Source organism: Sturnira hondurensis, unplaced genomic scaffold (assembly GCF_014824575.4).
Source record: "Sturnira hondurensis isolate 20B ecotype Veracruz unplaced genomic scaffold, ASM1482457v3 Scaffold0000465, whole genome shotgun sequence".
Classification (NCBI taxonomy): Eukaryota; Metazoa; Chordata; class Mammalia; order Chiroptera; family Phyllostomidae; genus Sturnira; species Sturnira hondurensis.
The window spans coordinates 853565-871266 of NW_028073096.1; the positions used below are offsets into that span (position 1 = coordinate 853565).

The window sequence follows — 17702 nt, forward strand, 5'->3', positions numbered from 1 at the left end:
CTTGAGTTCTCAGACATGCACAAATATAGAAATTATATCTAAAAGAGCAGAAAAATTGAGAACATGAAGTCACATTGCAAAATGAAGGACTGGTTTGATGAGCTCTTCACCTCACAAAAGGTGGATAAATGGTGATACAGTAATGACAATAATATCTCTTTTGGAAGCACCTCAACCTGAGATCTGAGAAATTGCCAGCGTTGCTAGGAACCAATTCATATAGGCATTTATTTTTCCTTAACATAAATGTAGAATTCTCGGAGCATACCTTTTCATAGAAATATATGTTTGGAAGAATTTTTAAAAGCAATTGAAGAAAAACACGATGAGAAAAAAGGAGTCTTTATTTCTTGTTTTTTTCTTAAATGTATTTTAAACATTATTCTACTTTATAAACATTAGAAATATAGGGGATTTAGCACCATTTAATTAAATGTAGACTGTATTTAGTAGTATTATTCTTACCAAATGAGGATTAGGAGACTTGCTCTAAAAATTTCATGTTGCAAATGAGTTACTGGGAATAAGAGGCAATGTACCAATAGCATTCTATTTATAAGTTTCATCTGTATCTTTTCCCTCATCTAGTGTTCCAAAAGAGTTTGTTTAAATCTAAAATTTTTTAGGAAACTTGACTCTTGAATATTATAGTTAATCTTGGAACTTTTTATGATCATGCATGCATGAATAAACAAACATGTCCCTACTAATCTTTGCACAGCTATTACTCTGTAAATTATGAACATGTACTGTTACTTAAATCTATTTGGGCATTATAGAATATAGGAGAGGAGGGACTGCACAAAAAACAAAAAAGACTCATGGACTTGGACAACAGGGTGGTGATTGATCAGAGGGAGGAGGGAATAAGGAACAAAATGGTAATAGAAAAAATATAATAAATGTTATATATTAATAAAATAAAATGTATGCAAAAACACAAATAGAAAAAGTAAAAATTTAAACTTTTTTCACAACTATTTCTATTTTCCTAAATCCTGAGTTATGTGCATCCCAATTTGAGGGTACTATCTACTCATTTGCTGTGTTTAAGAAGGCAATAATCAGAATGGATATAGAAGATGCTTTAAATAATGTGAGCATTTGCTGAACAAGTGTCTATAAAAATAATTATCTTTATGTAAGCAGGGTGGGTTTACCATTCATTTACTGGTGCTTGGTTTTCCCATTCACACCACCACTGCCATTCAGCAGGTCAAACTACTGTAATGGGGTATTGAGCTAGAGGTCCCTGAAATGGAGATGTCCTCCATGAACCCTGTTTTGGGGGATGGAGGAAGCAATGAGTGGCCATTGAGAAGTATTCTGCATATCTATGGCAATTTGGCTAGCTTAATAATTATGTTAAAAAGCTGTGTTGCTCGCTTGGGGCAGGGGTTTGGGTGTGACTTTGACTTGTGATGTAGCCATGATATAGCTGGTGGAAGCTCACAGCGCCTGCAAAAGAGGCAGGAAGGTAGTTTGCCTTGCATCATTGGGCCACACCAGCCTGGTCTGATAATGGCGATGAAACAATGTGAGCTTTAAGAAGAATGGGCAGATGTAACACATTGTCAGAGGAGTGGGAAATAGTGTCATGACAGAAGCTCTGGGCTTTCTCTTTCTTTGCCATGTGGTTTGGGAAGGAGTAGGGTACAGAAGCACCCCTTCTGACTCTCCATGAGGTCTGGTGTGTAAGAAGCTACCACATGATTTTTGATTAAGGACTGGAGAACACCGTGGTGTAACTGATGATTCTGGGAATTGCAGAACCTTCCCAGCCTAGCACAGATTACTGGGAGAAGCCAAAGATGCTGAACTGCGACTGGGAGTGCTGAGCCTAGGACTTCTGTGTTTCTAAAAGATGGTACATCTGACTGGAATATTCTGAAACTGGCCTGGTTTGGCAAAGGGGGGCAAGACCATGTGTTTGTGGGTGTTTTAAAGGAAGTGGGACTTAACAGCAAAATTTTGCCATCATTTTAAATCTGTATAACTTTTAAATAAACAATTCCTTTCTTTTTCACCAAACTCTGTCATTAGTAATCACACTTCTTGGTGGTGGGCAATCAGATCCCTTACAACTGTTTCAGAACTACATAGGCTTGGGGTTCTATAACAGGACCACTTCCTTATCTATAATAAATGTGTGGACAGAGAGGAGGTTTACTAATTTCCTGAAAAGTTTAAAGGGAGTACATGGTGAAAATACAGGTAATATGCCGCAGCCCGCTGCAGCAAGGGTGGCCGCGAGGTGAGGCGAGGGACTTAAAAGAATGGAGAGGACCATAAGCTCTGCTGGCAAATGGCAACTTTATGCAAGGAACAGCTGTCTTAAATACAAACTGCTAACGCCTGAAGCAAGACTGCAAGGAACTAGAAACAATATTGTTTTTCAAAGTTCGTGCACTCCCTTAAGCTTATCAAAAGGGCAAGAAGTTCTCATAACCGTCTTGGAACATGACACATATGCCATAATCTTGTTATATCCTTCAAGGCTGGGAACTAGAAGGTTAGGAAAATGTCAAGGTACCCGCCGGCTCCAGGGACCAGAAACCAAGTTCATCCACCATTTTCACAGTGGAGAACTCTGTCCTTGATCCCCTTGTGACCTGGCGGGCCCCCACAGTAATAGATGACAAAAACCTCACTGACAACTTCAGCTGGACAAACTAGGAAGAAGCTCAGGGAAGACGTTCCACATCGGAAGGCCAGGGATGATTCTCCTTCTCTGTACCGGTGCCTTGGTGTGTTCTCTTGAATGACAAAAACATTTTCCAACAATTATCTCTGCTTCCGCTCCTTGGGTCTGGTCCCAGTAGCTCCTTTGTGCAAAATAGCCAAAGGGCTCAGCATTATATAAATACTAGCCAGTCCCTGTATGTAGCAATTCATCTTTTCTTTCTTTCTTTCTTTCTTTCTTTCTTTCTTTCTTTCTTTCTTTTTTTTTTTTTGCTTTTTGAAAGTTTATTGAAATGGCAGTACATTCACATAGTACAATTTTCAAAAGTTATGAAAGGATATACAGTTATCTCTCAATTCCATCCCCCCAGCCACCCACTTCCCCTCTTTTCTATTTATGTACATCCCAGGCCCAGAATTCCTTGAAAATATTACTCTATTTCTATTTAATTTGGTTTACTTTAAGTAGTCTCCCAAACTGTAAACTATAATAGTACACTGTTTTATTTTCATTTCAATTCTGTCACAATTTAAATTTATCTTTTCAGTCAAAGTCTAACTATTGCTTATTTACTTATTTATTTTACTATTTTTGCTTTTCAATGTAACAATCTTAACTTTTCAGACAAGATCAATGCCTTTAAACCAGTTATCATATGGAAGGTCATAAAAGTTTTGGAGTTAAGCTCCACTATTACAGATCTAAAGTAAGTTTAACACTAGAAAGAATTTAAACACTAAATGGCTGTGTTTTAAATGGCTTGGAGAAGCCATACACATAACATTAAAGGCAACCATTTATATTGCAATCTTTCTGCAAAGCAAGCATAAATAGTTTATTGACTTTAATATAAAGAAAGAGGATAGTATTTTAATACTAATGATATGTACTTAGAGAAAAATCAGAGGACTTTAATGGATATAGTCTTTGAAAATAAAATACTAGAAACAAATTAAATTGTTGTCACCTTCAAATTAAAAGGTACTAAAAGATAAATCTAGAACATAAATCGGACTTTCATAGAGGAATGATGCATTATTTTAGGGTAAAATTTCAAAATAGGTTCTGCAAAAAAAAAGAGAAGGAAAACAAAGGTTTTATTATAAAGAAGTTTTGAACAGTGTTTTATAATTAATCATTTTTTAAAGTTTGGCAAACAGTGCCTATCTCAATCTTCTGTTATTTATTTTCACATATATACTCCACTTGAGTCTTAAAAAATCTCACCCTCCTCCTTTAGTTCACTACATTTTTCTGAATCCTTTAGGTAGTGTAGATGTGCTTAGATGTGCTTTCTTTTAAGTTCCAAAGCAAAAGCAATTCTATGAGAATGATCATTCAAGATTGAGAGAATGATCAGTGATGGCTCTTTAAAAATGTTCTTTCAAATTGATTATTCATTTCAATTGTTACTTAACTGGTTTAAAAAGAAAGCCAAGCCCTTATTATATGAAATGTTAAAGGGACTTATCTCAGAAAAAGAAGATATGAATTGTTATATGAACAGTGAAAGGACAGCAAACTCACAGTTATTAACAACCACACTAAAGCAAACTAAGAGGACAGCTAGATCAGGAGCAGAACCATAGAAATGGAGATCACATGGAGAGTTAGCAACAGGGGAGTGGGAGGAGGAGAAGGGAGGAGAAGGTACAGAGAATAAGTAGCATACACGGTAGGTAGAAAATAGGGGGCAGGGCAAGAGTAGAATATAGAAATATAGAATCTAAAGAACTTGTGATACATGGACATAAACAAATCATAGGGGAAAGGGGGATGGACTCACATGAACAAGTATAAAGGACACATGGACAATAACTAAGGGTGGGGGGCAGAAATGGGAGGGAGGCCGCGAGCATGGGGCGGGGGGCGGACAGGGTTGGGAATATAAGACAGAAAGCTGTACTTGAACAAGAATTAAATTAAAAAATTATCAAAAAAGCTGGGGGAAGGGTGGGAGAGGGGGTGTACAGAGTGGAGGGGAATGAAAGGGGGGATAGGACAAGTATAATGGCATAATCAATAAAATATATTAAAAAAAGAAAGATAACCATTTATTCTCCATTGAAGTAGCACATTTGTTGCCTTGAAAGGTAGAAGGAAAGCAAATGTATTTCCCACATTCCATTTGTAAAAATACTAGGACTTCTGTGATATTCCACTTATAAAATAAAGCATTTATACTCCATTTATAAAATAGTTTTTTTCAATTCCACCATTTATTAGCATGCTGAAGTTATTACTGTCAATTAAACAAATTGTTTGTTTCACTGAAGAACATTGGAAGTCACAGGGCACTGTATTACTGGTAATTTTATTATTTTTATTCTTTCCTCCTGAAAGCCTTCCCTTTTACCCATCAGTTATTTCAATGGCTACTCCATCACCTCCTGCAAGACTTCTCAAATGTCATTTTATCACCAATGTTTTTCCTGACCTCTCAGCCATAAAATAACAAACTTAGTTGTATTATGAAGTGTTCTGATAAGATGTCTCTTTTCTGTGGGTTTGTTAATCAGGGGTCACGATTCCCCAGAAGNTTTTTCAATTCCACCATTTATTAGCATGCTGAAGTTATTACTGTCAATTAAACAAATTATTTGTTTCACTGAAGAACATTGGAAGTCACAGGGCACTGTATTACTGGTAATTTTATTATTTTTATTCTTTCCTCCTTAAAGCCTTCCCTTTTACCCATCAGTTATTTCAATGGCTACTCTATCACCTCCTGCAGGACTTCTCAAATGTCATTTTATCACCAATGTTTTTCCTGACCTCTCAGCCATAAAATAACAAACTTAGTTGTATTATGAAGTGTTCTGATAAGATGTCTCTTTTCTGTGGGTTTGTTAATCAGGGGTCACGATTCCCCAGAAGATACTGCACTTCACTGAGACAACTCTCAGGTCAAATACTTTTTCCAAGTCCTTTACCAAATTGGCTTTTGTTGTGTTTACCACCCCTGTGAACCTTACCCGGCATCAACAATAAACTGCTAGTTTATTGGAATGTTATTCAGACAGACATAACCTTGCTTTTGGAATCCAGTGACTGTGACTCTATCAAATTTTATGTATAAGTTGTTTCATTTTGTGATTGCTCTCATACTTCTTGAAGATTTTTTCTTTCAAACATAAATTAGTATGTCTTCATGACAGAGCATTTAAAAACTACCTACAATTTTATATGAAGTTTGGAATTCCACGTACCTACATTTATACATTTGTATATATTTGCATCCCTGTCAAATGTTATTTACATGTATATTACCATATTATTTGAGTTATTTATTTATTTGCATTTTATTTCTATATAAAGTTAATAAAATCATAGAAACTCTTAGCTTTTTAAAAAGATTTCATTTATTTATCTCTAGAGGGGAAGAGAAGGAGAGACAGGGAGAAATATCAGTGTATGGTTGCCTCTTATGCGTCTCCTGCTGGGGACTGGCCTGCAACCCAGGCATATGCCCTGACTGGGAACTGAACCAAGGTTGTTTGGTTTGCAGGCCCATGCTCAATCCACTGAGCTACACCAGCCAGGGTGAAACTTTTAGCTTTTTAAACCTTGTACATCTTAAAGTATCCTAATAATCTCTCATAATTTACTAAACAAATACATATTGTAAAAGATACAAAATAATTTTAAATTCTTCTTTAAAAAAAGGTCTAAAACCTTAAATCTAAATGTGCAGTAGTACTCAAAAAACAGAAGCATGGAGAATGCGTAACAGCAATATTAAGGAAATATTTTTAAGTGGTCTGATTTAAAAATGCATTCAAACAAAATGATTATTTCAGGAAAGTTTAATAGATTTCACACTGTATTTTAGCTCTAGTCCTCTGTGGGTGAGATTGTTTTTTCTTTCCTCTAAGGAATAACATATAGTTCTGACGATTGTAGAGTATAGTTTCCAACAGAGGAAAAAAACATTAACATAACAGCACCATTAGAATTAAAAACTTGATTAAACAAGATGTTTCCAATATCTTATATTTTATATCTTATATTTTACAAAACGAATAAGAAAATATTTGGATTAATTTTGGTACCTGGGATTTTTTAAATTGGTACTTTAAATCATTCAATGCAGAAAACAAGGGAAAAGATATACACTTGAAATCAATAGTAGGATAAGTGTGAAATTAGAAGTCAAACAGATAATGATTCAAAGTTTCCCTCAGCTGATGGTTGCTACAAAATTGTTTAAGAAATTGCTTAACCTCTTTGTGCTAAAACAAGGTCAAGACTGCTGCAGGCTTCATGGGGTAGCAAAAACAAAAACTGAAAAGAGAATAATGAAATTCTAACCCAATAAGTATGCGCTTGTATAAAAATCAGGCATGTCCTTGATTGTGGATGGGGACTCTCCAGTAGCCCTTGAGGTTCTATCTGGAAGGCTGTCATTCCAGATAGACTGCCTTTTCCACCTTAGGATGGAACTCAGAGGGACAAGGAGACATCAGGGAGTTGTGTCTACTTAGGACTATATTCATAAGCTTGGATTTATACCTTGCACTACCATTTGTTTGGTAGTGAATTTGCTGAAAAACAGATCTAGTGGACCATTTTCTCAATATTCAAAACTGGATAAGCCTGTAACAAATGGTGGCAATAATTCTTTTCTCACAGTATGAAAGTGAAGGTTAAATGAGGTATATATGTCAAAAGCTTTGTTCACCTTTGTTTCTACATAGCAACAATAAATGCTAGTTATTTTTGTGTTGATATTGTTAAAACCAATTCAACAAATTATTATAAATAGCTTCTACATGTTAAAATAGTAAGGAAACATGAATATCATTATTTATGTTAATGGTAGATGTGTAATAACTGTTCCAATCTTGTAAATAGTACCTTTTTTGAATGCTTCGTGAATTTGCATGTCATGCTTGGGAAGGGACCATGCTAATCTTCTCTGAATCATTCCAATTTGAATATATGTGCTGCCAAAGTAAGCACTAAGTAGTGTTTTAATAGACGTGCACAACTATATGCTTTTTAAAAATTCTTAATTTTCTCTTGAAACTTAAGTAATAAATATGGCAATGATTATTAAGTGCCACTGTTCTGAAACATAAAAGTGAGAAATATGATTAATTTCTAATTATTGGGTTTTATTTACAAAACATTCTTACTGGTATAGTGGCAAATTCAAAATTAAAAATAATAAATTTTAGCATCAAAAGGGTGCTTATTTTAGCAATGAAAATGTCCTGTAAAAAGACAATGAAAGCATGTTCTGTTATTTTGAGATAAAGTTAACAATGAACAACTTTTTATTGAATTCTTGCTTCTCAATAGGTTTTAAGAACATTTACCAAAATCATGGAGCTGAAAATTAATGAAGAGAGCATTATTTCAATGTCAAGCAGGGTAATATTTTGTCACTTCCCATCCTATTTATAGAGCCTTCTATCATCTTACTCTTGCTTTGCTCTCTTTCTTTTCTGATTTCCACAAGGGTTTAGATTTGAAATTATACTCCATGGTTGTGCTCCAGTAATCCAGTAAATTTAAAATTGATACTTTTATATGTTGTGATTTTACATGGTCATCCTTGATGGGAAGTTAGTTTATCCTCCATTACCTTCAAAGTGTACTTGAGCTAAGAACTCCTAGGATAAAATGTAATGTCACATATTTTACTATTAGTTTAAAAAATTGTACTCTCTTACCCTTCTCTTAGGTACTGTTAGTTTAAATGACTGTAATACTATGGTTATAAAGCCACTGCCGTAAAAATTTTACTTTATACTTTTTCTTACTAAAATTGTATTCCTTTGGACCACTTTGCAATAAGTTAATAGTATTGCCTGTCAATTTTCACTTGATTTCTGAGGTTATTATATAAAGTAAGTTTGCCTGATTCAAATTGTTTAAAATATTTTGAATCAGAGCTAGCTAAACCTCAAAAGTTAATATACCTTAAAATCTTTTTTAAGATTTTTTTCTGCTTTATGTCATACTATAATGGTTAGTCTTTCAGTAGTGAATTTGGAGTCTGTCTTTGAAAGTTATAGATTGAGAAAAAGTTGCTACAATCTCCATGAAAACCCTTGGTTTAACCATTAATATCTATCTGAAAGCAAAATTTCTTCAAAATTCAATAAAGAAATATGTAAGTAATAAATTATTTTAAAATGATCACAAAATGACTTTCCATGAATGTATTATTTAATTACAAATAACAAATATAAGATAATAAGTATAACATATAACTATTACAAGATTAATTTTATCTCATGCATATATAGTTATTTCATAAATTAGTGGGAACATAAATTAGGTAAGACATATCAAATAGTAATCTACCCATTTTATTAGCAAACCATAGTACAAAAAAATTAAATAGCTTACACGAGGTCATGGTTTTGTGTAGTGTTGGGACCAGACACTGGGTTTTAACTTTCCTATATAATGCAACCTGTAATTAAGTGTTGAATCAAGATGTGCATTTTATTGGCTGGCATATACAATTAACAGAAGGCTTGGCATTGTGATTTTGTGTCCCACCTTTGCTTCTGTTTGCATGCTTCTTATGTCAGCTGGTTAACTTAATTTTCTGAGAGGCCTGCAGTAATTTGAGGTCAGGGAGTTTTTACCAGAGCGATGTTATTTCTACTAGATTTTCGCTCCTCATTTATAGTGATCACTCTATGATCTGAAAAGTTCTTCACTAATTTGATGGATTACATGAGTTAACCAAATCCATGTTATCTTTCATTTTTTAATTAGTATCTTTAATATAAACTTATACACACAATTAAGAATAACTGGATAGATGTTATGCATTGAAAGTTTTAGTTACAGTGTTGTATCCTAAAATTCACTGTCATAATAAAAAAACAGGATCTCTCATCCCAGAAGAACAGTTTGCTTTTGGGACATACAGACACTTTTTATATGAATGCTATTTATTTTATTTTGTTTTAACTATTTCCAGAATATCTTGTCCTAAAATGAAAACTGCAGCATTTTAATGGAAAAACTCTCTATAATTCTATGATGGCTAATCTGGTACCTGTGAATTTGTAAGTTGATATTGAAATCAATGTATAAAGCTGCTGATGACCATCAACATTGAGTTTTCTATTTGTGTTGAAACTTGAGACACACAAGGACAATTTTTATTTTTATTTTTTTAATATTTTATTTATTTATCTTTAGAGGGGAAGGGAAGGAGAGAGGTAGAGAAATATCAATGTATGGTTGCCTCTCATGTGTCCCCTTCTGGGAACTGGCCTGCAACCCAGGCATGTGCCCTGACTGGGAATCAAACCACAATACTCTGGTTCGCAGGCCCGTGCTCAATCCACTGAGCTACACCATCCAGGGCACAAGGGCAATTTTTATTAAAAGATATGCAAGTGTTATTCCATTTTTCTATCCCATTCTCTCCACTTGTATACAAGATCTTCATGGCATGAACTGTTAGTCCCAATGTTATTTGTTTCCATGATGTGTATTCATTGTTACATAGAAAGATGCATAACAGCAGGTATTTGTGAATACCTAGTAAAAACTTCCTGCCCTCAAATTATTGCAGGTCCCTCAGAAAATTGAGTTAACAAGCTGGAATAAGAAGCATGCAGACAAAAGCAAAGATGGTATGAAAAAGCACAATGTCAAGCCTTCTGTTAATTTTGTATGCCAGTTAAATTAGGCTTTAAAGTGTAACAGATCTTTGAGGGTAACCTGTTCACTGGTGTGTTTAGGACCATTGGATATAAAATAGCCTTTATGATAACTTTATAGAAACAATTAATTTGGATGGAAAAGAAAACCCAGGTTATGTGAATTAAGAATAGTAGAACAAAAATGTATTGACTTATTTTATATTAAATTTCTTGGGGTGACATCGGTTAATAAAATTATATGTTTCAAGTATGCATTTCTATGACACATGACCTGTATATTGTGTGTGCACCACCCAAAATCAAATTACCTTTACTCACCATATATCCCCCTTTACCCATTAGTATCATGCCCCCGACCTGTGTTCCCCTTTGGTAACCACCATACTGTTGTCTGTGTCTTTAAGTTTTGGTTTCAATATCTCACATATAAGAGAAATCATGCAGTTTTTAACTTTTTTCTGACTGAATTATATTAGCATGATATTCTCAAGATCCACCCATGTTGTCAAAAATGTCAGTTGTTTTCTCTGAGCAGTAGTCCATGGTATGTGTATCACACCTGCGGAAGGACACTTTAGTCTGCCTGTCTTGGCCACCGTGAATGATGCTGCAATGAACCTAAGGGTGTAAATATCGTTGTGAATAAATGTTTTTGAGTTTTGGGGGTAATTCTATTTTTAATTTTTTGAGGGACTACCATACTATTTTCCATAGTGACTGTACCAGTATGAATTCCCATCAGCAGTGAATGAGGGTTCATTTTCTTCAACACCTGTTATTACCTCTCTTGATGATAATATATGTTCTAACAGATGTGAGGTGATATTTCATTGTAGTTTTGATCTGCATTTCTTCAATAGCTATGCAAGCTAAGAATTTTTCATATATCTGTCAGACATTTTTATGTCTTTTTAGGAAAAATGTCTATTCAGGTCCTCTGTTCGTTTTAAGTAGATCATTTGTTTGTTTGGTGTTGGGTTGTATGAGTTCTTTACATATTTTGGATATTAAGCCCTTGTCAGAGCTGTATGCAAATGTCTTCTACTATTTGGTTGGTTGCCCACCTTTTTATTTTGTTAGCAGTTTCTTTTTCTGTGCAGAAGCTTCTTAGTTTGATTTAGTACAAATTACTAATATTTGTTTTTACTTCTCTTGCTTTTGCGGTAAAATTCATAAAATGTTCTCTATAACCAATATGCATAAGTTTAGTACCTATATTTTCTTCTACATAATTTATTTTTCAGATCTTACATTTAGGTCTTTGATCCATTTTAATTATTTTTAATATCTTTTATTTATTATGCCATTACAGTTGCCCCATTTCCCATTTCATTCCCCTCCACCCTGCACACCCCTCCCCCCACATTACCTCCCTTTTGTTCATGTCCATGTGTCATAAGTTCTTCAGCTTCTACATTTCCTACACTGCTCTTGCCCTCCCCTGCCTATTTTCTCCCCACCATCTATGCTACTTGTTCTCTGTACGTTCTCCCCCCTTCTCCACTCCCCTGTTGCTAACCCTCCCTGTGATCTCCATTTCTGTGGCTCTTCTCCTGTTTTAGGTGTCTGCTTAGTTTGCTTTTGTTTTAGGTGTAGTTGTCAATAACTGTGAGTTTGCTGTCCTTTCGCTGTCCATATTTTTATCTTCTTTTTCTGAGATAAGTCCCTTTAACATGCCATACAATAATGGTTTGGTGATGATGAACTCTTTGAACTTGACCTTATCTGAGAAGCTCTTTATCTGCCCCTCCATTCTAAATGAAAGCTTTGCTGAATAGAGCAATCTTGGATGTAGGTCTTTGGATTTCATGACTTGGAATACTTCTTTCCAGCCCTTTCTTGCCTGTAAGGTCTCTTTTGAGAAATCAGCTGACAGTCTGATGGGAACTCTTTTGTAGGTGACTGTTCCCTTATCTTTTGTTGCTTCTAGAATTCTCTCCTTCATTTTAATCTTGGCTAATATAATTATGATGTGCCTTGGTGTGTTCCTCCTTGGGTCCACCTTTTTGGGAACTCTCTGAGCTTCCTTTATTTCCTAGAAGTGTATTTCCTTTGCCAGATTGGGGAAGCTCTCCTTTATTATTCATTCAAATAAGTTTTCCACTTGTTGCTCTTTCTCTTCCCCTATGATTCGGAATTTGGAATGTTTAAAGATGTCCTGGAGGTTCCTAAGCCTCTCCTCATTTTTTTGAATTCTTGTTTCTTCATTCTTTTCTGTTTGGTTGTATCTTTCTTTCTTCTGGTCCACTCCATTGATTTGAGTCCCAGTTTTCTTTCCATCACTATTGGATCTATGTGCTTTTTCCTTCATTTCACTTAGTGTAGCCTTCATTTTTTCATCTAATTTGCAACCAAAATCAACTAGTTCTATGAGTATCCTGATCACCAGTGTTTTGAATTATGCATCTGATAGGTTGACTATCTTTTGGTTGCTTAGAAGTATTGGCTCTGGAGCTTTGATTTGTTCTTCTGTTTGAATCGTAATTTTTTGTCAAGTCATGCCTGTTACATATGAGGGGTGGAGCCTTAGGTGTTCACCAGGGTGGGGCAACCCAGTCCCTGGGATGTGACGTTATTATGTGAGGGCAGGGTCAGAGAGGGAACAAAGGCTCTTGCTCTGCTCTCTCTCGAATTTCAGTCTCTTCTGCTGCTTCCCACAAGCAAATTGGGCCCTTCTGGTGCAGGTTCTGGGGTGGCTGGGCTTGTGTACATTCTAGAACCCTGTGGGTCTCTCCAATGATCTCTCCTGTGAGGCTGGGAGTCTCTCCCAGCACCTCAACCCCGGCAAGTTTTTTAATCAGTGCTTTTAGGCTTTATTTCCCATTGCTGGGGCCCTGGGTTGTGCAATCTCTCTCACTGCCCCTTTTTTGCCTGGTTTATCTGTGTGTGACTGTTTTTCCGCAGTCAGCCAGCTGCCTTGCACATCACAGTGGGTCTGTTCATGTCCTCCCCTCGCCCGAGTCTGCAAATCACCTCTTTTTCCTGCTGGTGACCCCTCTCTGCTAGCTGCCGATTCTGCCCTTCTTATCTGTCTGGATAAATGGTTCATTATTGTTGGATTTTGGTACAGTTCAGTTTTCTGTTTGTTATGGTTGTGTTTTTGTTTCTAAATCTTTGTTGTCTTTAAAATTAGCTGTACAAGGAGGCACAGTGTTTCCACCTATGCCTTCATCTTGGCCGGAAGTCCCATTTTAAAGATTTTTTGCACATGGAGACAAACTGAAGCCTAGTTTCATTCTTTTGCATGTGGCATCACTATTTCCCAGCATCATTTATTTAAAAAGTTTTTTCCCCTACATTGAGTGATTTGTCTCCTTTGTCAAAAATTGTTTGCCCCATATGCATGTGGATTTATTTCTGAGCTCTCAACTCTGTCCCATTGGTTGGTCTATATGTCTGTTTTTCTGCCAATATCATGCTGTTTTGACATGATTCTATATATGTAGAAAATCCTGAAGGCCCCACCAAAAAAATAATTAGAGACAGTAAACAAACACAGTAAAGCTGCAGCAAACAAAATCAATGTACAAAAATCCCCTAGAGCCCTGGCTTGTGTGGCTAAGTGGGTTGAGTGCTGGCCTGCAAACGAAAGGGTCATGGGTCTGATTCCAAGTCAGGGCACATGCTTGGGATGCTGCACAAGTCCCCAGAAGGGGGCACATGAGAGGCAACCACACATTGATGTTTCACTCGCCCTCATTCTCCCTCTCTAAAAAAATAAATAATTTTAAAAATCCACTGGATATACTAACAATGAAATTTCAGAAAAAGAAGTGAAAGAAAGATTTTTTTTTGCAATTGCCAAAAGAATAAGTTGAACAAAGGATGTGAAGGACTTATACACTGAACACTGCAAAGCATTATTTAAAAAGATTGACAAACAAAATGAAATGGAAAGATAGTTCATGTTCATGGATTGAAAGAATCAACCTAGTTAAAAGGTGCATATTATCCAAAACAATATACAGATTTAATGCACTCCCCATCAAAATCCAAATGAATTCTTTTAAAGAAATAGAAAAACAAAGGCAACCAGAAACATCATAAAATCCCAAAGCAATTCGGAGAAAAAAGGATGAAGCCAGAGATATTGTACTTCTAATTATGTTACAGGACAAACATTTTAAAATATCTGGAGAAAACTGACAGGAACTGAATGTGTTTTGGAAATTCAGGATATGATTATGAGGATAAGAAATTCAACATAGAAAAAGAATAAAAACTCAAGAAATTATAATTTCTGTGGAGTAGGCCAGGGATATCTGGGCTATATTTAAAAATTTAGTTTTGTAGAAAATGCAGTTTTAAACAGGAGTTTGGGAATTGAACCGGAGTGCAGAAACTTGAGCTCATTGATTTGCTTGGGAAAATTGGAAAAACACGGAAGCATCATGGAAATTATGAAGAAAAGAAAAATTGATCTAAAATAAATAAATTAAATGGCCAGACAGTAAAACAGAAAGCACAAAAAAATGCCATTTGATGTTTTTAATTTTTGAATGTATAATTGAATCAGTAGGAAATTACGCATATTCATCTAAATTATTCATTACGAATTATATTCATACAAATTATTCATATTCATTACACCATTCATCTAAATTACATATTTTCACTTACATTTATTAAAAGTTATATTTAACCAAAACAATTGTTTGCAATAATAGTTTCTTATATGCTGTTATGCAATGAACAGGGTAGAAAGGAAGACATTGGGTATCCTCAAAGTGTTGATAAAAAGTAAAACCACTACCTAAAAAAAATTTTTTCTAGCAATAAATAATGAAAACATATTATGTAAATATCATTTCATTACTTAGTAAAAGGGTTTTAACGATATGTGGTGCTTTCAATTAATTTCTTTTTTTCTTAACATTATAGACTTTTCATACTTCAATAATTGTGTCTACATTATAATTTTGATAGCACAATACTGTGTCATTGTACCCTAAAATGAATTAAATTATAATTTAATTATTAGATATTGGGGTAAGTTTCTCTTTTTACTCTTATAAACTTGTGATAAATATTTAGTAGAAATATTCTGGTCCACTTATCTTATTATTTCATAAAAATATTTATTTTAAATAACAAAAAAGCCCATGAATCTCACCTTATGATTGCAGCTGGTTGTTCTTTGAGAAAATATCCTGAAAATATTAGAGTTTGACACAAAAAAGGAACTCAATAAGCATTTGCTAAAAAAATAAGCTAAAATATTTGACATTAAATAACATCTATATTTACTTGCAAAATAATACCTTTATTTCCCCATGTTATTTAAAAAATAATTTCAGCTTTATTGAGGTGCAAGTAATATTTAAAGAACTCATATTCAATATGTATATGGGTTTGGACATAGGTAAATACTGTGCTCTCATCACCTGAGTGTTTTTCTCTTTTCACCCTCCTGTTAAGGATATTTTGTTGTTGTTGTTTTTAATAACTCACTGAAGCTTTGCTATGAAAGCAATCATTACTGGCAAGAGAAAGATACACTTTTATTACAGATGCTCCACTCCAGGTTTTGAGAATTGAACTTTCTCTTATAAACATCAGCCTCAAGAAACCATTATTTTTGAGGACCTACTTATGGAATTTTATGATAGTCAAGAATAATGATTACTGCGAGTGACATGGAGGAAGACCTGTTGGTAAAGAAGATAGGTACATAAGGAAAGAGAAAGAAAGACTGGAGAAGTTATGTGAAGAGAGATGTCCATGTAATTTGCCAAACCTTAAATGTGACCTGGTGAGAAAATAAAGTCTGGCCCCCAAGTGTGTTTATGTTCTGCTCCTGGTAATAATAAACATTTTTTGTTGTTAATGGAGAGTGTTTACATGCTTTTCCAGATGTATCAGGGACCCACAGCATGGTTATGCCCACTCTGTAACTCCAGCATATAAATCAGTGGCTAGAACAAAGTAGAAACTCAAACATATGGTACTCTTTATTCTATCCTGAAAGTATTGGTTTCTTTTTTAAAGATCTTATTTATTTACTTTTAGAGAGTGGGGAAGGGAGAGAGACAGAAAGGAAGAAAAATATTGATGTGAGAGAAAAACATTGATTGGTTGCCTCCCATATGCTCCCCAATTGGGGAGCAAACCCACCCCTCAACCCAGCCATGTGCCCTGACTGGTAATCAAACCAGCGACCTTTCACATTGTAGGATGATGCCCAATGAATTGAACCACACTATTTAGGGCTATTTGAACATATTTTTGTGTGGACATCTGGATTTTCCATATTGCATTAAGACTCAAGTCCTACAGGGAGCCAAAGGTCATGGTTGTCAACCACTGGCTTATCATTTTTAGTGGCTGTGTTTCTAAGATCTTATGTTTGCTAACTTTAAGCACCGACCCTGCCCCAGGGTCCTACACAGTAAGCTAAGCCTACCACCTTTGTTTTATAATCCTCTTGACCAAGACTAATAATCGGAGACAAAATAACCCTTGCAAGTTTCCTTATATAACTAGCACCACACACAAAACAAATTATAAGTAAATAATAATGTGATATTATTACATTATCATATCTCCCTCACTATCATACCACAATGTAGTCTTAATTATTATTAATTACCAATGGTATGCAATAGCAATATTACGTTAGAAGATCCAATTTTTGTCCTAATGTTTCGTGCTTATTTTACTGCTATGTATTAGTATTAGGGCATCATGATTATGGTCAAATAAATCCAAAGATAATTGCTAAAATAATTGACACCTAACAATAATTAAAGCAGTCAAGTTGAACAAAGGGTCATATAAAAGTATCCTTCAGCTAGAATGGATATATGTAAAACACAGAACCCAATCTTTTATGTATTTTCTTTTTTCTTTAGTCCATTTATCCTAACTAATCTCTAACAACCTTTTCTTCCAAGAAATTTTCACTGACCCTGGCATGTTCTTTTCATTCACCAAAGATTGACCCAGCATGACCTTAGATAAAAAAATTGTTGATTTTACAGGTTGTGAAAATTTCAGTCTTTCGTTTTCTGTGTGGGATCTCACCCTCTGTCAAACGTGCACAAACTAATGTTTCCCAGTAAATTCTAAACTAATGTTATATTATCAAAAGAACTGCACACACACTAAAAAAAAGGACTTAGTGAACTAGCAGTTATTTCCTCTTTTTCCAATATGGTTAACTCTAAATCAAATGTTTGATAAAAGTATTTTAAGTACTTTACCATTTTACCCCAAGGTAAATTAATTTATTAAAAATTTTAAAGTTGCATTAGCAAGAAAAATAAACAGTGTATTTAGCAGTTCTTGTTTTTCTTAATATCAGATAAGAAAATAAAATTCCACATTTACTTGGCTGATTTGTCAAATTTCTGCATAATTCATTAAAAGTCTCCATTAAT

At 34.7% G+C, this 17702-nt stretch overlaps 1 non-coding gene across 1 annotated transcript; it reads right to left on the reverse strand.

Annotated features, from left to right (window-relative positions):
- Nucleotides 1–7538: 7538 nt before the first annotated feature.
- On the reverse strand, nucleotides 7539–7645 carry LOC118983869 (U6 spliceosomal RNA). The gene has a single exon (XR_005065812.1). It is a non-coding gene; the product is annotated as a U6 spliceosomal RNA (small nuclear RNA).
- Between the last annotated feature and the right edge of the window lie 10057 nt (nucleotides 7646–17702).